The 24,715-nt window shown below is 38.1% G+C and overlaps 1 protein-coding gene across 1 annotated transcript in view; it reads left to right on the top strand.

Annotated features, from left to right (window-relative positions):
• PRMT8 (protein arginine methyltransferase 8) overlaps positions 1–24,715 on the top strand; it is a 64,363-nt gene that overhangs the window by 746 nt on the left and 38,902 nt on the right. The window lies entirely within an intron of this gene.

Genomic DNA, 24,715 nt, shown 5'->3' with positions numbered 1-24,715 from the left:
CCAGTTCCCCCATCCCCCGGGCTCCCTTAGCACAAACAGCACTAAGCGCAGATAAAGTTTCCCGGATCCTCCGGCATGCCCCTGCCTCCGCTGTTGTGTGGTTTTCTGCATGTGCTCCCACCCTCCCGCTCCGTTCCCCCCCGGCACAGAACTTTGCGCCCCGGCGGACCCTCTCCTCGCTCAGGCGGCTTCCCGGAAGCTGCCGCTCTACGGCTCCTTGCCGGGAGGCTCGGTGAGCGAGAGCGGGCTGTGAGGGGAGAGGCTTTGTGTCGCTATGGGGAACGGGGAACGGGGAGGGGGGCCGGCGGTAAGGGAGAGGAGGCAGTTACTGTGTGTTTGAGGAGGCTGTCATGGACGAAGAAGGTCTTTTTCACCAGCACCTTGGCCAGCTCCTAGTGTTTCTCTCGCCTGAGAGGATGCGGTGGTGGGGCAGGACTACTTGGGGGAGTTAAGGGAAGGAAATCCGTCTCTGCAGCACCCTAGATATCACCAAACGCAACTGCCTGAGCAAAGAGCAGAGGGCAGGAAGAGCATTTCACCTTGTGCCCGTCTCGTCTGAGCTTTGCATTTCATTCAGGCCGAGTGGGTAGTTTGCAAGCTCTCCATTTTTTCTTCATGAAATCAGCTGCCCCCTTTCCCCAAATAACGTTTGGTTCCCTCAGCCTTTCCCATCTCAGCAACAGCCCTCGTTTGCTTCCCTAGGGTTGTCTTGACCTGACTGAGTCTTCTTAAATGATACAGCGGTATGCAATGTCTCAGCTCTGGGAAAGAAGGATGCAGGATGCAATCCCAGTTTCTCTGGGAGCATGTGAGAAGGAGGCAGGCAAATGTGCTAATGCGTGCCAAACTCCCCGTTTCTATTAATAGACTGTGCCTAACACTCCCACTGAACATTTAGCGTATGGTTACGCGACATACAGCACAGCCATGTGTGGGCCCCAAGGATATTGCACCCCAATCAACTTTAACGGCTTTGCCATTACATGCACAGGCAACACTGACCATCCTTCCCATTGCCCTGCAGATAATAAAGAACAAAAGCACCACTTCAATATTGGTGAGAACATGACTTCCCCCTCTCGCTTCTTTCCATGTCTCTGCCAAATGCCTCCTGCTTTCAATTAGTCTTCACAGTAGGTATCCTGCTCCCTCATGAATCCCATGTTACTCCTTCTAATAGTGCAATAGTGCTCCCTTTGCTAAGAAAGATGTGCTTGATGTTTATAAATATGCCTGCTTTGCAATGCCAGATGAAGACCAGAATTATCTTAAAGTAGTTTAATGTAAGCAGTAAATCAAAGAACATGCCTGTTACTGTATTACAACTCCATAGAGTACTGTTTGCAGAAGATACATCTATATGTAGCAAGAAGTCTAGCTGCACATCTGTAAACTGTCATAGTACTGACAGAATGCATTACATTAAATGACCCAGGATACTGGACAGTATTGCAGGGAGAAATATACAAGCATAACCGGTTCATTTTAAAGCCCCTTTTCAATGGAGATCATCCTTAGATAGTAGCAGACAAATAGGTGAGAGAAGCTTTTTAAATATTCCTCTTCTATTTCAGTTCTGTATTAGCACATTTTTGTTGTTTAAACAGATTTGTTTTTCTATTTGTGCAGTGCTGCACACACTGCAATGTGCTGTTATGGAGAAGGCTTTCTTAGTGATAAGTTTCATTACAGTGCTGCATACAGGACTATATTAAAATACTGTGCTTCCTTTCCACAGAGTATCCACCAGTGACAGATTTGTAAAATCAGAGTGAAAATGTTGTAGATTAGGTAACTTCTAATGTGCCTTAAAACCAGAAGTGTTATAGTGTTATACACATAACACGTGCCAAGATATTTTCTATTTTATTAATTTTAAAATTAGTGATGTTAAGCTCTGTTTTGTTCTGAAACGTCTTAGAAATGCTCCAGATAAAATATGCCAGGACCTTTGAAGCTTTTTCACTAGTCAAGCATCTATATTTAGCAAAGTCATATGATACCAGTTTGACCTTCAAACCTATATTTCTCTAACTTTCTTTTGAGATTATCAAATGTTCTGTGACAGAAGGAATGCAGATCAAAGCACCTCACTCTTGGAGTTGTTATAGTGTAGGAGAAAATTAGGAATTGATATAAATTTGCTTCATTTGAAACCAGTTGGTTTTCACTAATGTGCAGGGTCTGATACTCATTGAATTTCTGAAGTATTTTGTTGCTATGGTGACAGGCATGATTTGAAAAATGTCATCCAGAGAGAGATGAACAGTTAAAACACTTAACAAATGGTCAAAACGTCCCACTGGTAAATCATTCCAAAAAACATTATAGTTCTTACTCAGATTGATTTGAAGTTCCTAGTGAACATATGATACAGCATCACAGTAAAATATATTGTTTTGTTGAAATCTACCATAACTAAAAGAGTATTAATCTTTTCAAGGTCAAATATAGCAAGTATACTGTTTCAGTAGTAGAACAGTTTACAAAAAAATATGTTAAAACAGAGCACATGGACCCAGTATGAGAAACATTTTACTCTCTTGATTCCCCTCTGATGACCATCATGCTATCTTATTAGTCCCAAAACATTTACGAGGTGATGACAGCAAATATAGACAAGGGAAAACCAAAGCTACACTATGTCAATATTCACATTATTCTGCAAACAAGGATACAAGGTAGTAAAAGAGCGATATCTCACCAATAAATTTACAAGAGTAAGTTTACCTTGGTACCAGATTGTACAAACATCTACATTATCAGTATACCCACAGCTTTATATCTTGATCCAAAGCCTAGTTAAGTGAATAGAAGTCTTCCCACAAGTGCAGATGTATATTGGATCAAGCTAAAAATAGTTCTGTAATTTTATACAACAATTATGTAAGCGTGCAGATAACAGCCAGATATCAGTCTATCAGTCTGTCTGCCAGAGTTTAACTGGAACGGTTTTTGTTTTTTTCTTGTGTTTGTAGGAGTCTAAGTGCTTTGTAGAATAGTAAATGTCAATGGAAATAAAACTCTCAAAAGTCCTTTCTGTTTAGAGCCTCAGTGAAGGCAATAGGGGTCCCACTAATATGAAACCTGCTAAAATGTTTTCAGATAATGTTTTTCAGATTTTGAAGACTGCAAAATGAAAACAATTACTCAGAAAGTTTTTATTCCCCTAGGTTATCCCATGAACTTCAACAGAACATTGTTCATAGGAACAAAAGCTGTAGAATCTCTCAGAAAAAAAAATATATATAAAAAATTAATCTCTGTATCTTTAGTCAAGAAAGAAGTCTTGTATACATAAACCAGGTCTGCTTGCATAAATAACAGGTCCAGAATTGTGTTCTCTACAGATAATCAAGTGCAGTCAGACAGAAAACAAAATAAAAGATGAATTGTTCTTTGCAGAACATACACATGATTTCTCAAATGTCACAGTGTTGACCTGCCATGGATTTCAGTTTGTGGAGCTTTTTATATTAAATGGAGGTGGATATTCATGGAAGCCCTATTAATAGTAGGCCTGATATCAGTGGTGGGAAAGAAATTGAAAGAAGGTAGATTTCCAAAGGAGATGTGTGCATGAATGTGTCTGGTGAACTTGTGTTAGGTGAAAGAAATAGCAAAAAGTGCCAAGGTTTATGTACACACTAAAAAATATATGCATCTACATGTAATAGGCTAGTTATTTACTTCAAGGTGGCAAACATTAATTTAAAAGTGGCAAAACCTAGATTCTAGGACCTGAAACTGGGATCATTTTGTACAATGCACAGTGACTTCATAAGATGCAATTCTCATGCTGAAGACTTTGCAGTGTTGATAGAAAAGAAGCCTGTTGTACTGCAGAGCAAAGAGAGATTAGGCAATTTATCAATGGTAACAAAATAGACTCCTCCTTGGAGGTCCTATTATATAAACCTTAGGTTCTGGTTAGAAAAAAAATCTTTTGAAGATTCGAGTTAACAGACTTAATGGACATGCTTCCCCATACATATGAGTGTAACTATTACAGTATCATGAGATGGTTTATGCACATTTCTCCAGCCAGTCCAGGTCCCCCTGAATGGCAACACATCTGAAGTGGTTTTATTAGACACTCTTCACAATTCTGTGTCAACTGCAAATTTGTTGAGGGTACACTCTGCCCCATCAACCAGGTCACCAGCAAATACATTAAGCTGTATATGACCCAGTATTGACCCCTGGAGGTACATCACTACTGACTAACCTCCAACTGGACTCTTTTCCACTGATCACTACCCACTGGGCATGGCTGTTAGACAGTTTTCAGTGCACCTCTTTATCCAGTTTTTTAACCCATAGTTCATCAGCTTGTATATGGGAGACAGTGTCAAAAGTCAAGACAACATCCAGTGGTCTTCCCTTATCCACCGAGCCAGTTACCTCATCAGATGTTGAAAACTAGATCAGTTTTCTTAAGCTCAATTTCCCCTTTGTAATTCCATGCTGACTACTCATGGTCACCTTCATGTCTTTCATGTAGACCTAATCCTGGAAGTTGTTTCCAAGATTATTTGCTCCATAAACTTCACTGGAATTGAGGTGAGGTTGACTGGCCTGTAGATTCCTCAATCCTCCTTGCTCTTTTTGAACAATGAAGAACATTTATTTTTTTCCAATCTTCAGGAATCTCTCCCAGTCAGCATGATCAAAGATTATAGAGTGGCCCTGCAATGACATTGACTGGCACCATCAGCACATGTTGTTAGACTTCTGAGATGTATGTATGTCTGGCCTATCTAAAATGTTCCCCAATCTGATCCTTCTCCAAGTGAGAATGAAGTTTCCTTGATCCAGGCTTCTGTGTTCTCTGTGACATGGGATTCCTGAAGGCTGATCTTACTAGAAATGACCACTGTAAAGAACACACTGAGTAGCTTGGTCTTTTCTATGTCCTTTGTCACCAGGGCTGCTTCCTCATTTAGTGTATTTGAGCTTCCTTGAAATTCTCAATTGAAATTTGTTTTTACCAGCTCCAGCACTTTCTCACAAATGGTTAATCAATGGTTAATCTCAGAAATGATTGGCTCAACATATTGTGTAATGAGCATGATGTTTCATTTATCATTATCCAGCAAAGCCAAGTGAGTCACAAAACATAACACACTTTATGTATTTTGGAGAGTTTCTGCTTTTACCACAAGGTTCAGCTCTTGAATGGCTTCCTTCCCTGTTTTTCAGTGTGCATCAATGGATGCTTTCCTCATGCTTTTCTCATTTTTAATGGGGAATTCTTAAATGCTCTGTATTCAGTTCTCATCTCTTTTCATTCTCTATTAGCAGAAGGTCAAGATGGGCTAATCTCTCACAGAAGTTTGGAAGTATTTCATAGGCCTGACTGGAAGTACATCTGTTCAAAACAGATGCCCTTCCACAATATGTGATATGTAAGCATCTGGAAAAGGGAATGTCTGTAGTTTAGCCATCTGACAGTGTGTATATCTGACTATAAAACACGACATGGCACCATCACCTGCCACATAGTTATGACAATGCTTCAGAAGCAATTTATCTGGAATCAGCATAGTCCTTTCCATGTTTAAAATCTCACAGAGAAAAGGGCAGCAGGAAATGGATCCAGTTCATGGACTGGGCAATACTTACTCCTAATTTATATTTCATAAATGCCTCCTCTTCTTCATAACAAAAAATCAATCATCACCTCATTGGTGTTGATTTATAGTGGCTCCAACTAAAATTTAAGTGTCTGTTTCTGGCTTCTATGCGGTAATATTTAGCCATCATCTTAGCTTTAACTTAGATTTAAAGATATAACTTTTTTTTCTCAAGCCCTTCCTGTTTCCTCTTTTTGTGATCACGATGGACAATACATTTCTTCTGCCTCGCAGGCCTTTGGTATAGGCATTGCATTCAAATCAGATCTTTTTAAGGGTGTTCATTTTGAAACTACATGTTAGTTTTATTGACACAAGTGGAAAAGTATCACCCAGACAAAGTAAACTACGTTTAGTTTATAAAAAGAGACTCTGACAGTGAAAACTTTTCATACACTCTCATTGCCATGCACACACACATATTGTTTCTAAGATCCATCCCAATCACCTCTCCAATGAGTAGAACCAGAGGAAATGGAACGCTACTTCCCAGCAGTCTCAATATCAGGATCTTGGGCAGCAGCTCAGCATCAACTCATCACAGTTCCACCTCATGCACCTTCTCATCTTCATATTTGATCACAGTCAAATTGTCCTTGCTGAACCTGATGCATATAATCTTGATTCTGTTATCTACTCTGAATACTACTGTTAAGATCATTTTCCTAGCTTGTTTTAACTACGTTACTATTCTATTAAGAGAATTTTTATTTAAGCAGATGAACCCTGAAGGAGACAGGTATAAATAAGGATTTCAGGTAAAGAAGGTGTTATTATTTATTACTATCTGATTTTCATGAAAATGTGAAACTTTTCTTCTATTTTTTTTTTTTAAACAGAAGATGTGCTTTCATGTAGCCTCAAGTTAATTATTTTGTTAAAGGAAAAAGAAAACCTCTATGCCATCTTCCTGTATGATAGGTCTGTTCTTTTCTCAATAGAGAGCCTCATTAAACTCATAAAACATGTCTTTGTTCCCTTGTAAGTTGGAAGTCAACAGTATTTTTGCTAGCAAGATATTTTTTCAGCAGATAGAGTTGAGTATTCTAAGACCTCAAAACAGGTTTACCCCGATGGAAGTGCACCTGTTTCAGCAGGGAGAGATCTTGACAAATTAGAGGGCTGGACAATCACCAACCACATGAAGTTTTACAAGAACAACAGGGAGGGGATGTCCCTGGATATATGTACAGACTGGGTGACAAGGGGCTGGAGAAAGCCCATGCAGAAACCTGTGGAAAGGACTGTGGGACTTTTGGTTGATGGCAAGCTGAACATGAGTCAACAGTGGGCCCTGGCAGCCGGAAGGGCCTACCATATCTGGGGGTGCATCAGGTACAGCATTGATAGCCAGTCGAGTGACACAATTGTTCTGCTCCACACTGCACTGGTGTGGCCTCACATTGAGTACTGTGTACAGTTTTGGGTGTCACAATATAAGAAGAGCATAAAACTATTAGAGAGCGTCCAAAGGTAGGCTACAAAGATGGTGAGGATCTAGAGGGCAAGACGTATGAAGAACGACTAAATTCACTTGGTTTGTCACTAGCCTAGAGAAGAGGAGACTGAGGGGAGACTTCATAGGGACCTACAGCTTCCTCATGAGAGGATGTAGAGGTGCAGGCGCTGATCTCTTCTCTCCAGCAATAGGATACCAGGAAATGGCATGGAGTTGCATCAGGGGAGGTTCAGGCTGGATGTTAGGAAAAGGTTCTTGACTGAGAAGGTGGTTGAGCAATGGAAGGTGGAAATGGAAAGTGTGACCACTCAGCAAAGTGGTCACAGCACTAAGCCTCCTAGAATTTAAGAAGCACTTGGACAACACTCAAAAATACAGTTTTTTTGGATGGTCCTATGTGGAGCTCAGTGTTGGGCTCAATGATCCTTGTGGGTCCCTTCCAACTCAGGATATTCTGTGATTCTGTGATTCATACAGTCAAAAACAGCTCATATCTGTATATAATTACTGTATTAAAAAAAGATGAATATCAAGTGATTTTGCTCAAGAATTGAGGGTTGATCATTACACAATTGTATGAAATGTTAGGAGCATATTTTCTCTTATCCCTTTCTTAACTGTGTTTAAAAGATGGGAGTGAAATAACATAAGCTTATTCACAAAGCTGTACAAGCTTGATTTTTATCATCATGGTAATCACCAACTGCTTTTGAAATAAAATATATAGCTACCTTTTTAACAGGTACAGTTCAGACCCTACTGGAGTTGAACATATATTGATGAAGATTTTTGAACACTTTAACAAGTGTTATAATGAAAGAAATACTGAATACCCTGCTATGCTTCTGTCTGAAAGCAGCACTCAGCATGATAATTTATTGTAGAATCCTATGAAGAGAGGCTGAGAGTGTTGGGATTGTTCAGCATGGAGAAGAGGAGCCTTAGAGGGGGTCTTGTCAATGTCTATAAATACCTGAAGGGAGGGTGCAAAGAGGATGGAGCCAGTGGTGCCCAGTGGTAGGACAAGAGGCAATAGGCACAAACTGGATCATAAGAGGTTTGGTCTTGACATTGGGAAGCACTTCTTTACTGAGTGGGTGACAAGACACTGGAAGGGTTGCCCAGAGAGGTAGTGGAATCTCCTTACTTGGAGATCTTCAGAATCCATCTGGATATGGTCCTGGAAAATCTGCTGTAGGAGTATCATTTCAGAGTCTGACTATTAATGAACTACTAAGATATCCATTCGCACTGACACAACAGTTTCTACTCTAACAATGTTTCAAAATAAGAAAGTTACTCTACTCATCACATAAAGACTAAAATGCAAATACAATACACAATGCTATGCTATTAATAATTGAAAAACTGTCTTAACATTGAGATCATTTGTTATTTCAGCCACACTTTAATATGTTTGCTTACAAAATTACTTATCGCATGTATGTCATTATATTTGTATATATATACAGAAATACACACACAAAGTTACATATTTACATAAATTCAAACTGCATGTTATGCTATGACTTTCATTTCTTTGCACACCTAGGTTGTAAGAGTTATAGACCTATGTGAGAGAATACGACACGTTGCTGATGTGCACTTATTTACTGTAGAATAACACCCTGTTTAAAGTCTAATATCACATCAAACATTTATATACTTCTCTGTTGATATTGTGATTAAGTAAATTAAAAACTGTAACTCTGTGTTTAAAAAGGCACTCTCAGAAGAGTCCTAGCTTTTCATTCAATAACGTCTTTTATGTTCACTATCTTCCTTTGTAAATATATTCTGACAAAATTCAGTTTAGTTGTGGAGAAGCTACAGCCTTCCACTTCAAATTGAAATAACAAGCTCACATTTCAGGTACAGTACTAGCAAAGCCCTGAAGTCAGTTTCAGACCAGTTAACTTGGTGGTCTGTTAGGAATACAAACTCCCAATTCAGAAAAGGAACATTTGAAAATATTTGACTGTGTCAGTATAGATCACTTCCAAGCATTTATACCTTTGATTCATCAGTTAAATATAACTGGTCTTGTGTTCTTAAATTCTGAAACACCTACACATCTCACAGAGGTCTTAGAAGAAGACACTTAGCACACTTGCAAGTCAGATGATATGCAGTTTAATTACTCTCACAAAGGTCACTGATTTTAACATTTTTGCCAGGTAAAATACATTTAGAAATTTGTGGAAGTTCAATTCTCAAAAATATTTTTTCTTCAATACCTCTTCAGTAATTTAGGCATTGTTGTTTTCATTGTTAGGGGATCCCGTTGTTTCCCCTAGCAGAGTGGATCTCCCCAGATATCTGACATTCATTCTAAGTGTCAACTCCTATTTAAAGCAGCAAGAACTTAATAGTACCTGTATATCAGCTCAAGCTGGGTGCCTCCAGGGAGGGACCTCGCTTGAGTCTTTCCCTGAGATCTGTGCAATCTTTGTTTCATTTGCTGTAGTCCAATCAATTCTTGACACATATATGTTACGTTCCTTCAGATTGGCTATTTGTTTCAGGGCAGGATGATTTTTGTTATCACCAGTGTCAGGCTCCTATCTGGCACCATCCTTAGTCAGCACATCCCCCCTTTCACCCATTGGAATCCACCAAGCCCCCCACACAATGTCACTCACCGTTGCTCAATCAACCAATATATCATGTTCAGATTACACAGAGTTCATGCTGCAACCTAAGGCTTCACCAAATTTACTCTTAATGTCAAGCTACTAATGTCAAGCAATAACCACCTGAGTTCCTTACATACAAGTGGCTTCTTTCCCTTTCAGTTCACTGAATTGCTCTGTTCAGGCATCTTTCAGCATGCCTACAGAATCTCTTTAATGCAGAATATGTACAACTCAGAAATACAAAGGAATTATTTGTTGCTTAACATACCAGAGGCAGCTATTAACAAGCTACTGGGCTGAGCACTAATATGCTTGTCATTTCCAACATTGGATGTACAAAGATTTTTTGCTAACCGTGTAATCACGAAGCAGGGAGGATAGGTCAGCTTCTGTTGCTCCCAGGAGTGTTCATATTTTTCTTTGTGCTTTATATTTATGTTCATGCTTCATGCTTCATGTTCCCGTTGCCATCTTTAGATACCTCTTTGTGTTACGATTTTTCTTCCTGAGTCCCTTGAATTTTACATTTGTGTTTCACCTCATTTTATCTTTCATGGATCTATGCTACAGGCTTTTTCAAACTCTCCCTTACAATTCAGGAATTTTCTCATCAGTCTGAGCCAAGGTTACACATCTCGGCTGTTGGTCATTACTAGGCCTTGAATTCCAGACTGCTGAACCCATAAGAAGAGGGGCTGGAAGCTACAGAGAGAGTGGGATGCAGCACCTAGGAAGATACTGAGCTCAACGGGTACTTCTGAAAGTAACAGATGTACATTTCTGAGTATTTCTCTGACTACATACCTTTGAAATCCTGGCCCTCATCTTAGCTGTACTATATGCCTATACTTAGACCTTTATTCTAGTTTTGAATGGAAATGTTGTATAGGTTAAATATAAGGATTTTCAAAAGTTCATTTCCTGAAACATACACATATTTCTGTCCATTAAATCATAGACAAATATATTAAACTTATTTTAACTGTCTTAAGACTCTAAGCCTTACTGAAATACTAGTAGGTCCACCTATTATAAGCAGGTATAAATGACTATAGATCCACTAGGAGAATGACATGGAAAAGTCAATTGTACCTAGATCGGGTACAAATAGATTAGATTAACTGTGCCAAATACAGATCATGTATTAATATTAATATCAATAACGTCTTACTGTATGATCAAAACCTGTTACAATGTTCTTCCTTGAAAACTGGTTATATACATACATAGACCCATGACCAATACAGTTTTACAAAGACAGACATAAATGCAACAAATACCTAGTTATAGTGACATTTTTTAACAGGATTTAACAATTTCAAATTATATAGAGATTGTACTGCACGCACACAGTATCTTGCATATAAAGATGAGAACAGTTCTCTAGCAGCTCATGTTTCATAAGTTATTGGCAGTACATTTTCCCTATAAATTGTTATCATAATGAACATCAACATTAATCATATTCTATAAAGCACCATTTATATTTTCCATGACATATTTGCTGTTTAGGGCCTCTTGACTGCATCAGATATTTTTCATTACTTTAAGACTTTACAGAGGTGTGAAGGTCTAATCCTGTGTTTAAAACACACAGGCTACAGGGCCACTTTTAAGTTTATCTTAAAAGCCTCTGCTAAAGGACTGGAAGTTATAAATGTATAGGAAGAGTGAATAACAACAGAGGACTACTATTTTGACCAAAAAAATGAAATCTTGTAAGCAATTCCTGTTTCTACCCATTTCCTTGTTTTGGTGATCTCAATGACAGGGAAAAATACAAACATAAAATAGCCCAAACACCAATTTTACATCCAAATAAATCTGAATAAGCAAATAAAACACAAGACATAAGAACATTGGGAAACTAAAAATTTTGTACATTCTATTAATTTTCTTACCTTGTCTGATTAAAAAAAAAAAAAAACGAACAGTAAAGTAAGGAATTTGTAACAAAGGAACACAGTCCCTGGGTCTCCTTAAGCATTTAGAACTGTGAAATGCTGAGTATATTCACATCTCTATCATCTCTATTGACTATTTTCCTAATCCACCTGACAATCTGAAGGTCCCAATAAAATGAGTTTTTATGGTGTGGGGTTTTTTTTCTATTTTTTTTCCCCAAAACAACAACAACAACAGCAACAAAAATTATTTCTTACCATTGCTGGACTGTACAGACTACGCAATTCAGAATAATGGAAATCAGGATATTAATTGCATAATGTATTTGTCAGCAATTCTTTATTTAGCTTTTATCTAGTTGCATAGTTTAAGTCTCTTAGCTGTTGGATACAGCTTCAATATCTCTACACCAACTTAAAATCAAAATCCTACGTAATCAAGATCCTACTTAATAATCTGTTTTTAGAGAGAAATCTTAGGTGGAATTGAGATGGACTTAGTTTAGATGGACATTTTAAGGAGTTAGAGAAGATGCCGTTCTTCTCTTGTTCTTCTTTCAGTCATTTAGACTTATCTTTATGATATGGTCTTTAAAAGGTAGCATGGTCTTCAAAAGAAACCTTACTGCTTCTCATACTCAATTTGCGTCAGTTGTGGTACTGGTGACAGAACAGGTACATTCCTCTGAATCTTACCGTACCTTTGTTAGGGTCCTAATATTGGCTATTACCATATCCATCATAAATTATTTTCTATTATTATATTTTAGATCAGTGAACTAGGATCTGTCTTTTGCTCACAGAACTTCAAATGACTTAACAAGATGTCTGAGTTGGTGGCCTACTTGTCCTGTCTCATCAACAAACACCTCTGAATTGCAACTCTGCCCATCTCAAACTTGAATCATACTTTAAAGGAGCTTCTTTCTTTATGTGGATCCCAGATAGAGCCTAGAGTGGCTAGGCTGCCAACCTAGAGACAACACTTAACTGTCTAGAGTTAATAGGATGGTTCTGTGCCTACAAGTACTTTTGTATAAACAAACTGTTTCAAGGTCATGTGCTGGAACCTTGCTAATAGAATCATTGGGTACAGCACATCTAGTTTTTGTGATATTGTAACTGTGCAGATGTGCCACTTCACTACTGTGGTCCCTGCAGTAATGATAACAGAGGAACCACAGGTGTTTTCCTTTGTATAGCAGCTCTGAAAAAATATTCCCTTGATTCAGTCATGCTGAAAATCCCACTTCTTCTGTGTTTCTCACACTATCTTTCAGATTCTTTTTCCTATCATAAAGCTCTCCCTCTCCATTAATTCTGAATGTACAGCCAGGTCAGGTGTGAGAACTGATGATTCTCCTCCTATCCCACTGAGATGACAGTCATTCCAGGAACAGAAAAAATATTTAAAGAAACAGGATTCCAATAAGCTTGATAAGTTCCAAAAAGAAAGAAAAAAAAAAAAAAGAAGAAGAAGAAAAGAAAGAAAAAACAAGTACCCATTAGTGTCAATAAAATCTAGAATCTTCTTCTATTCCTCGTGTTAACCTACTGTACTTTCCAACACCATTTAACAATCACCACTAGGCAGGCTGGGAAAGAGGTTTCTTTCTTGGGAATGAAGCATGAGTAGTACTGGATTGCAACAAATGCTGTTCTTGTGGTCTGAGACTCATAAAAAAGGTAAATCAGCTTTGGCATATCTGAATACAGTGACATGTCCAGCAGCAGGCTGTAGGGATAAACTTTTTGCTTATATTATTTTGCTCACTTGTGGTTGCTTTCAGTTGTTTTTATCTGTTGTTGTTGTTGTTGTTTTTATTTATTTATGTTCCTTAAATCAGATTAATGTTCAGAAAAGTAGCAAGCAAAACTTTTGGTCCTATCCTTTGACTCACAGTTATCTTATATAATGCACAGATTTTGCTGGATTTTTTTAATTATTATTATTATTTTTTTTGGCCAATCATCAACATGTCAGAAGGCAAGAGAAACTGAAAGCCTGTCCCACCATCAGAACAGAAGGGGTTGGTACAATAAGGAAATTTACATTGCTGCACATCATGCTGTGCCCATATTGCGGCTAAAGAGCAATAATGCCAACATCATATGTGGAAAGGTGATGAGACTAGCTAAAAAAAGATACTGAATTTGCGTCATCGAGTTCTTTTTATAGACCCTTCAGTACCAGGAAACTTTCACTTGGTGTTTTCAAGGTTTCTTCATAACTGTGAATGGTGATAACCTTTCTAAAGCTGAAATTCACCATCTAAGATTTTTAGGGCAAGAAAAGTCACATGAATCTGTGAAAATCACAGGTCAGAAGCACTTTAATCAGAGAATATCAGTCTTCATGCTAATCAACTTATTTACATATGCATCAATGCAAGATTATTTTGAACAGAAGCCTAGTTATACAGATAGTTCTACTGTCAGTTACTCTTTCTGCTCATGTTGTTTCTAATCATTTCCTTTTTGCTCTACATTTCATAAAATCAGAAAAATTAAGGTTGGAAAAGAACTTCTTGACCCTGTAGGGATTCTAGAGCAATTACTTGATTTATTCCTCTATTATTGCACAAGTAAATGGAAAGACAAAATATTTGTTCCCATATACATATATTTGTTCTCAAGTCTTAGTGTCCATGGGTTGTTGTGCATGCATTAAGCAGAGCTAAAGCCTTTCCCTGAAAAAAGGAATAATCCACACAGGATGTCAGCAGAAAAGCATGAGAGGGTGTGCAGCAGCAACAGAAATGGGGTACCAGAATACAGGCTGCGTTTTCTTGCCTGAGACCTGCAGGAAGGCTTCAGCTTCAGCAGAGTGTGAGGTTCAAGTTGCAGTTTCTTGTTGCAAGGAGGCACTGACTACTGTCAGGACAATCACAGGTTTAAGTTTGTGGACAAAGCAGTCTATACTGTGTCCATAAATGGGGCAAGGATTTCCATCCAGTCCTATCCAAGTGTGTGCCCTCCCTTAGCGCACGATAATATATGCTGCTTTCTGAATTAGCATCAGTGAAAATGCTGTGACCCAATCCCTTATGCTGGGTATCTTCCTGAACTTCCAGGTGCCAAAGAGAGGTCAGAGGCAGAACTATCCTCCCACTGCACACTTACCAGTCTTGTGAGGCAGAAAAGCTACTATTTTTGTTTTAGCAGCTGTGGCTGCTGAGCACAAGGTAAAGGCTTTCTGCCAATTTTCTTCTCAAGGATTTGTTTGCGGTTGGAGCCTGTACATTTGATAAAGTTACACTTCGACTCTCCTCACAGGCATTTTATTCTAATGTTTCCAAATTAAAATATTAGTTGTGGAGAGAATGAAATACTCTGATAACCCACATTAAGAGATGGCTGACTCCTTCAAAGTCACACAGTGAGATGGACTTAGAATCAACATGAAGGACGAAAGATAGCCAGCTGGGTTATGACAAGAGATTAAGAGAAAAATTGTGCTTTAAGATACTAAGACACAGTGAGTTACAGCTTCAGAAGAAGTGGGAAGATGTCTTTACTCAGTGCAGGGAAACACTGTTTTTCAACTAATTGACAAAAGAAAGTTCCAAATGTGGGACCTTTTTCAGTATTGGTCTCTGTTAGCTCTTAGTTCTGAAGCTGCATTGAACTGTGTAACTCCGTGTACTCATTTTCTCTGGCACTTCAGCTCAGCAACTGTCATTTCTCAACCTTTTTCTCCTTCCTGTCCTCATTTATCCTGCAGAGGTTAAAAAGTAATAATGGATAAATCTGGATACTCCTTAAGCTGAGACCTCTTCTAGAGTTTAGAAACATTAGAAACTACCCTGAAGTACTCATCTAAAGCTTGGCTAGGGTATGAAGTAGGGGATCATTTGCTGGTATTTTTGTAGCAAAGTCTACAGGATATGCTGTCTTCCTAGACAGATATTTCAGAACAATCACTGAAGTTCAGTGATGAGGAGGAGAATGTCTGGGACACAAGATGCAAAGTGACTTTCAGGGATCAGTGCATTAAAAATTTGCTAAGCACACAATGGACTATATGCACAAAGCCTATTAAAAATGAAACAAGTTGCTTGCCTCCCTTGTTAAAAATAGTACAGTTACATCAAGAATGGGAAATGGAAATATGGGGAATTTAATACTCTCAGTGGCTCCATAACAACTCCACTAAAGAAAGTAGACTCTCAAAATATAGTCAAGCCTGAGTACTAATTACATCATAACCTCATTCACAAAGATCAATTTAGGATGCAACTCCTCTATACTAAAAGTTTAAATGATTATTTTTTTTTGTAAACATAATTCTTTACCTTTCTGAAAAGATTTTCCTACAGGTAAATAATTTAACAGTTATGAGGAAACACTTATATTTCTACTAAGCTGATAGAGCAGTGTTCTCTGTAGGCAGAAATTACCATGCGTGTTGTCTGGCAGTCTCATTATACTATAGGTCTTTACATGGGGTGATATTTTTGTCAGGAGTCCCATTCCTCTCTGCCATTTACTTTTCCTAGCAGAATCTCAGCAATGCTTTGTCTTGGAAAAAGAGCTGGGAATACTTACTGTGTAATAACTCAATGAGCCATCCTGGACAGTACCTGTGCTGAATTACAAGTGTTTATTTTAAAGTAATAAGGAAATAGATGAAGATAAAACCCACAGAGGGACTTTTGGATTCAGTACACATGGAGAGAAAAAAATGATTAAGTATTATGCTCTGAACTTGAACCTTACTTTATTTTGTGGAGGCAAGAGGTGCTGCAGATGTCTAAGAGGACTAACTGTTTGCTCTACCTGGGTTATCCAGGTCTTGCAGTATGTTTGTTCTAGTCTCCAGCCTTAGGCTCCTATTAGAATTGTAATTCATCACTAGCACTATATCCCTTATCCATCTGATTTTCCATCCCTTAAAATGTAATATCAAGAAATAAAAGTTAAAAGCACATTTTCCAGAGAAAAAGCTGCTCTCTGGAGTAAGAGCTATAGATCTTGGTCCTCTGATATGGAGTTTCTATGAGCAACAACCTTATAGTTTTGGTCATCTCAGTGCAGGCAAGGGGATGAGCACTAGCCTGGGCTCTCCTCACATGGAATTCAAGCCAGATTGAGGTACTTTGGCAGAGCAGATGGTAAACATCTGTTATGTAGATAAAATGAGGATTTTATTCTTTAGTACTGCCAATCTGTTGCCTTTCGTGAACAGTAAATATTTCAGACTTTAAAAAAAAAAAAAAAAAAAAGGCAACTAGGCAGCTGACAAGATTCAAACTATTGGAGGGGGGATCCACAACCTGCTACATGTATTGGATTCAATCTTAACACCTGCAAGCCACCACTCCACTTGCTGGCTGAAGTCAACAGTTCTTTCAAGTAACCATTGAAGAAATTGGCTAAATAATGCCTGAAAACTTATTTTCTATTTCTTGTTCTGAGGCTTGTACCTCAGAACAAACCTCAAAATTTGATGAACTCTTTGATGAACAAATTTGATGAATTCTTCACCCAGAGTTCATAAAATAGAAAGGTTACACCATCTCACTGATGTTGCCTGTCATTTTATTCTAAAACAGCCCTAACCTGTTTCTTCATTTTGGGTGAAAGCTGTCTTTTAGAGTTTGGTTACTTAAGCCTTCTATTGTAGCGATAGAAAGACTTCCATTAAATTTAACTGACCTTTCTGCTAGCTTAAGAAAATAATTTGTACAGATTCTGTACTATTCTGGCTATTTTTATTAATCATTACCCTCTAGAAATATTAGAGTTCTATTTTTTCTTGCAAATTTCAGCTTATTCTCAGATACTGGGAAAGGACCTCAAAATAACTGTTCTCATAGCTTATTATCATTTTCTGATTCTTGTTCTCCATGTCACAAGACACTCAGTCAAGATGATGATGGCAAAGAGGCTGTCCAGTGGTACAGCTGCTCCCTCGTTACAAGAAACACATGAGCATTGATAATGGGGACTATAGGGTGATATAACATTGTAACATGATATAACATTATGTAGCATAACCAGGCTATTTTTGTTTCCTTTCCCTTTGTGTCCATCTGGAGAAATTTCTCTGAAGAGGGTATATTACTTTTTATTTATTTGCATGTCACGGGAACCGTGATTCTGTTCAGGAAGGTAGGCACTTATGGAGCAGCAATGATAACAGCAAGTCATAATGGTGGATCTAAACAAAAGTTCAAACGTCTCAGGTTTTGTAGCTTCATAACTCATTATGCAAAGAGTTGCAACAAACTCCCTGCACTGTGTTCAACTTTGATACTTTCAGTACAAGTTCCTAGAACTTCTGTGCCTTGAGATGTGAAATGTAAAGTAATCTGGCTCGTGAATATTTTTCTTCACTTGGAGGTGAACAAACACCACCAGTCCTATTTAAATTTCTGGTCACTGCTCCTAGATAACAATAAGCATGTCTTCCCTAGCATATAGGTGATCACAAAGTAAAAACAAACGTTAACAAAGCTAGGGTTTCATGACTCAGGAAATGACCTTGCCACTAAAAACAATTTTGTAACAGAAATAAGTGAATTGCATCCTTCAGTTACAAGTAAACTACCATTTGTTAACAGTCCTTTAATATTCTGACAATAGATCCCTGTGCACCATTCATAGTTTCATAGCCATAACAATAAGTAGTCTGTAATTCAGAATTTATGTGGAATTATGTCAGCTGATCTGGGTGACCCACCACAGACTACAGAGGCTTCTTTTAAAGGGCCTGGCACACTGAATGTTGGACTCTGCAGAGAAGTGAGATGACAGTCTTTATTCTAAAGTGCAGTCCATCTACACTGTGAGCTATACCAAAGAAAATACGTAAGGTGACACCCATGAGTCCTCTCTGAAGCACATAGAAAGGAAAGGGCCAACAAGGGCAGAACAGCAAGAAACCTGTATCACCCTCCAAGCTAGTCCAGCTAGGTCTGAGTAAAGTAGAAGCAAAGGCAGTCCTAGAAAACTGCTTTATTATTTACTGAACCCTACAGTACAGGAGGAAAAGGAACTGAATCATGACTATCATGACTTCCTAAATAACAATATAGGCTTTGAGCTACCCTTAGGGAAATGTAACATTAAATAATTTCTTCAACATATTTGATTGCAAAGTGCCAAATCTAGCCAAGCAGCAGAGAACATCACTTGAACTATCAATGGAGACCTTAAACCATGTGTCCATGTGAACACAGGAGGAACTGTTACTCTTAGGCCAGCTACTCAGGTGCCCTAGAACAAGTGCTGGATTGACAGGTCTTGAAGACACCACCCATAGACACACATAAATCTGAGGTTTCCCATCTCAAAAAATGAGTCAAGACTCATGCTGTTTGATTGTTGATAACAAATGCACCTGCTATTGCAGAACTAGTGCATTGACACAAGCTGGACAGCTGAGGCTGCAAGACCTGAAGGGAAGGAGAAGACTGACAGCTCTAGTTTAAGCCAGTACTGTTCCAGCAGTAAGACACTTTCATGATATTCTCACTCTGCTATGCCAAACCTGATCACAGGATTTGGCAGTGGTAGTGTGAGTTTGGCCCCTGAACAGCATGACATAGTTGGGTGTTGCTTGTTGTTGGTATAGAAGTTCTTGCCTGATCAGGACAAACAGGACATTCAAATATCAGTATCAGTGCAATTAGTAAGCATTTAATGTTAACAATTGCCTCTGCTAGATTTAGAGCTGACTCTGCAATGAATAGCCAAGAATTTAATTGGTATGGTTTATTTTTAGATTCCTTGAGTCCATGACCAACATTTCAAAATCAGCTGTAAGAATTGATGCACTTTAATAATACAGAGATATTTCTTCTCCTTGTACAGCTCTCAGAAATGCAAGTAGGAGATGAACTGATGCTAAACTTGTAAAAGATCATTATTTCCAGAAGCTGTAGCCTAGTTCGGAAGGAAAATTCTGCTATCACTTTTTCATCTTTCCCCACTTTCAACAAACAGGCAATAGGTATACTCCAGACCTTCTCTCACAACTAACACAAATGCCTCTAATAGCCTTGTCAGAACATCAGGCTATTTCCTCTTCTTACACTTGTGCATCTTGATTACCTTTGTTCCAGAGAGATTTGGATGTAGTACTACAAGAGAAGAGATCTGGTATTTCTGGACTTGTCAAAACTCCTAAGAACTAGAAACCTCAGAAGAAAAATCTGTTACCTGAAAACATAGTTTGTACCTACTGCTTTTCTTCCTGGATAATTGAACGGAAGAAAAAGAAAAACATTTCATGGTGATCAAACAATTTAAGTATCCCTGGGTCTTTAAAAGCTACTTGAGATATTAGGTGTGCTTCCAATTTTGATAGCAGTAATATCTTATTCTGTAAATTATGTCTGGCAATTACATTCTTATCTCTCACAAATTACCTCAGTTTTTATTTTAAATTCCTGTGAATTTAAAATAAAATCTGTTCACCACCCCTTATTAGGACACCTTCCTATTTTTTACTACTGTAAGGTCTCATCTCTTCCCAAATTAATGAAGAATGATGAAATTATATGAAATTCTTACCTTCTTTTGTCAGAAAAAGAGAGGCTTAATACACTACTAAAATAAGAAGGATTTTTTTTTCTTCATTTGCTTTTATTTGCCTCTCATGAATCCTTAAAAATGATCTCCTGGTGGAAATTGTTGACTTGCAGTGTTACCATGTAACACCTAGCTGTAAATCTGTATGAAACCAGAAGCCACAACCTACCAGAGCCTTGTGAGTCTACTGATTGCAGTTTATGCTGCTCTGTGATCTATACACCAAATTCAACTCTTCAGACTGGATTCTGGAACAGGAGAAGGACTGGGCTGCTCTAACCTGCAAAAACCGAAGAGCCTACACTTCTTAGTAAGGCAGCAAATTCAGAAGAGCTCTATTAGAAAGCATGCTACATCTGAGCCACAAAAAGTTTGAAAAATCTTGCATATCTCTCATAAACACAGTAGCCCTTATTATCTAACCTTCACTTCTCAGCATGCTGGATTTGCTTAAGGGTGTTAAGCTTGCATCAAAATAACCAGTGTACTTGAGTGAGTTCACCTGTTCCATTCTTGATCACACTGAAGAATGAAAACAAAACCTCAGAACATATATCAACAGAATATCACAGCTTGTCTTCTTCACAAGCTTTAAAATTCAACTGTATTAATTCTCTACTTTTCAATTCTTTAGTCATGTAAAGAGAGACCATTACACTGTAACGAGTCCATACACTGTATATTTACTGGGAGGGAACAGCATGACAATCAGTGGAGATTCACATCCATACAATTGATTGCAGTGACTTAGACTTTACTGCTTGAAATGGAGAATGTGTTTAGCAATCTGCCATCTGTATTCCACTTTAACACTGCCTTCCAGAGGGTTCTTGATTTACCACTGAGTTGAAGCATACAAGACTTGCTATGACTTCAATAGAAAGAGGTTTGAGACTAGCCAGTACTCAAAACCCTTCACAATGGAACTAAACTCTCTTGTCATCAGTCTTGAGGTGCTTTAAACAGATGGGCAACAGAGTCTAACGAGTTTTTTTTTTCTTTTTTTTTCTGGAGAATACTGTTATTAAGGTCAGAGAATAAAGGGACTGAGGCAAAACCACGGTGAACATAAAAAAGAATAATTCCTGAGAATTTACTGTAAAATTCAGCTGAGCATTTTCATTTGCTCATAGTTGTGCTCACGGACATTGAGCTTTTGCATTTGATTTGTGAAACTATTCACAGAACACAAAATAAAGATGGATACTTTTATGTAATTATTTATATTTGAAGTGGGCCCTGTACTGTGAGAGGCTCACAGGACCATCAGAATTTATTGTTACCTTTGTAGAAATCGCCATACCAGATTCGAAGTGTGTGTATGCGTCTAATTCTACTCCAGTACCCTCCTGCAAACTAACATAATTATTAGAACAGAAGGTTCAGACAAAAATGAAGAAAAAAGTTCAGAATGGAGAGAGAAATACACTTCTGTGCAACAAATTCTTTCAGATTTAATCTCATCTGTGTTGTGCCACCAAGCTTCTGGTCCTTTACATTTTTTTTCCCCAATTATTTTTCAGGTCTTTTTTATTCATAGATAAACATTTAATACTTGGCCAAAACCTATTAAGTGCCACATCAATGTTATCTTTTTCCAAATGTTAATTATACACTTGATGAATATTTATGCTAATAAAATTGTAATTAGTTTGCCTTTTTAATTTAATTTATTTAGTATTATGAAGCAAGTAAATAAGGTCTAGCTAACCAGGACAGTTACATGTATAATTACAATCTCTTCAAACCTTTGTAGACTTATTCTTGAGTTGAGCTTCTCTGTCCAAAAATGGCATCCTACTTTTGAGCAGAAAATGAATCACATGACATCATGAAGGTTCACTTGTATCTTACAAATTCCATAGCTAATGCCATTAGAAAAGAGCATGCATACACACACAAAAAAAAATGGATGCACGATAGACCATCTGCTCTACACAATAGCGTGTAGATGAAAGCACAAGGCGTTTCTCTAGCTGTTTCTTGTAACAGTGATCATGTAAATTAAGCTGTTGCAGTGAAGTCTGTAACATTAAGTCTAAAACAATAGCTCTATCACATGCCAAAGATAATCAAAACATAACCTTGTCATAAGGAAAGACACATTTCAGCACATTGTAAATAATGCTTTGCTATCCTTTCACAAGCTAGTTTGCAAAGAGTAAATTTCAGTAATAAGAGTATGGTTCTCTGATATTTCCTTCTGCTCTATGCTGAAACAGGGACTGTCATAATATGTACTGTTCATGCTGTACACTGGACCTCCTACTTTACATATGTTGCAAATTCTCTTTATAAAAGGGAACACAACTTCCATTAAACTTCAATGTCCATAACTGCAGTTTGTCACCTGAACCTGTTTTTAGCCACTGCACCTGAACTACACTGTAATATAAACGGTCAAGAGGGCAGACCAGATGCATAGCATTGTTAGAAATTCTGTGATTCTGTGTGTGATTATTATCTGTACTAGAAATGGACTAAAATTGCTTAAGCTTTTAGCTACAGCTACTTATCGCTCCCATCCTTACATACATCCATAGACCTGCTGTTATATGTAGCTTCAAAATCTTTTCATTCCAGAGTTTTGTCTTGTTCTTCTGACAGTGTGCATTCCTTAATCTTGTGAAAACAGGTTCTGTTTCTATTGCATATGTAAATTTGTAAATCCATATTAATAACCAACTCCATAATCTGCACAGAGATCAGATTTATAAGTTTATCCTGCCGTTGCAACTGTATCTCCTGCATAGTATTAATATAACTGTCCATGTCTTGATATCATATGATACATGTGGAAGGGATCTGTGAAGGGACCTCTTTTACCCATTAAGAATCTTGACAGTATCTAATATCCTGGGCCAGATCCACAAAGGTATCACAGTTCCTGTCTCATATTTGGCTTTGGATACCAAAATTACTTTTTAACTTTCAAAGAGTAAGTTAACAGAGTTGCACACCTTTGTGATCTTTGCATTCTTTTTGCTACTTGGTGTTATTTCTGCTGCAGCCTAGATATGCCAATTGTTGCTAGCATCTTATACTTTGACTTTAGGGGGATTTGACCACTCAGTGTATAATCAAGTTACTCGTATGATTGCTCAGTCTCAGTTGTTCTGGACAAAAGCTTTATTCCAAAGCAAGCCATAGAACCTCATATTTCAGAACATGCCTCAGTGTTTTCACAGTATTTTTGTTATCACCACAGGGATAACAGATAGCAATTATAATGTGCTGTAAGCTATACTTGTCAGTAATGGACCATGAATTTCCCGATGATAGTAAGTGGACAGGTTTGTCTATGATGGGTTGATCTGACATTGTACATTTCAGATACACCATTTGAAAAGTTTAGAGAAGTGCATGACTTTGAAGTGGCTGAAAAACTAGTATCTTCAAAGCAAGCCATTTTCAGAACCAGATCTCTATCCCTATTTTCTTTAGAGTCTGTCTAACTACTGAGAAACTCAGAAGACTGGAAAAAAGGGAAACATCACTCGCATTTTTAAAAAAGGTAGAAAGGAAGAACCAGGGAACTACAGAGCAGTGAGCCTCAACTCCATGCCTGGCAAGATCATGGAACAAATCCTCCTGGAGACAATGTTAAGGCATATGCAGGACAAGGAGGTGATTAGGGACAGCCAGCATGGCTTCACCAACAGTAAATCGTGCCTGACCAATCTGGTGGCCTTCTATGATCGAGTAAGTGCATCAGTTGACAAGGGGAGACCAACTGATGTCATCTACTTGGACTGCTATAAGGCCTTTTACACAGTCCCACATGATACCCTAATCTCTAAATTAGGAAGATATCGATTTGAAGGGTGGACCATCTGGTGTATTAGGCATTGGCTTGATGGCCACAACCAGAGCATAGCAATCAGTATTTCTATGTCCAGGTGGAGGTAGGTGACAAGTAGTGTCCCTCAGGCGTCTATTAGGACTAGTGTTTTTCAATATCTTAATCAGTGATGCCCCATCCGTGGAGGTGTTCATGGCCAGGGTGAATGGGGCCTTGGCCCACCTGATCTAGTGGGTGGCATCCCTGCCTATGGGAAAAGACTTACTCCACGAGAATACAAGCCAAAGGAGTCAAGAGAGGTTTTAACCAGTGCCATTGTTTAATGATTATCAAGAAGACATCGTAGAAGTAAGCCTCAGTTTTGGGAGGAGGATACCAAACACCTCTTATATGTACCTACACTCATATCTGCAGCAGGAAGAAGTTGTATTGTTGAAACTGCTAAAGTGGTTGCATATCAAGTGATAATCTCTTGCATGTTAAAGGAATAGATTATTATATTCCGACTGATGAAAATGGAGCTAGGTATATTTTATTTTAGTAGTTCTGACACAGAAAGCTACCTGGCCCAGCAAATAATTATACTTTGAGATATCATGAAACTATTTGTTTAAAAATAGAATGCTGAAAGTTATTCATATTAAGCTGTAACACCATTCTTAATGAATGTTGTTTCTTAATGAGAGGATAGGCATTAATGAAAGGGTAGACAGAAGATATTGTTAACCTCTTCAATGCCA

Source organism: Aythya fuligula, chromosome 1 (genome assembly GCF_009819795.1).
Source record: "Aythya fuligula isolate bAytFul2 chromosome 1, bAytFul2.pri, whole genome shotgun sequence".
Lineage (NCBI taxonomy): Eukaryota > Metazoa > Chordata > Aves > Anseriformes > Anatidae > Aythya > Aythya fuligula.
Note: the sequence above shows the minus strand (reverse complement) of the source record. Positions and strands in the feature narration are given on the sequence as shown.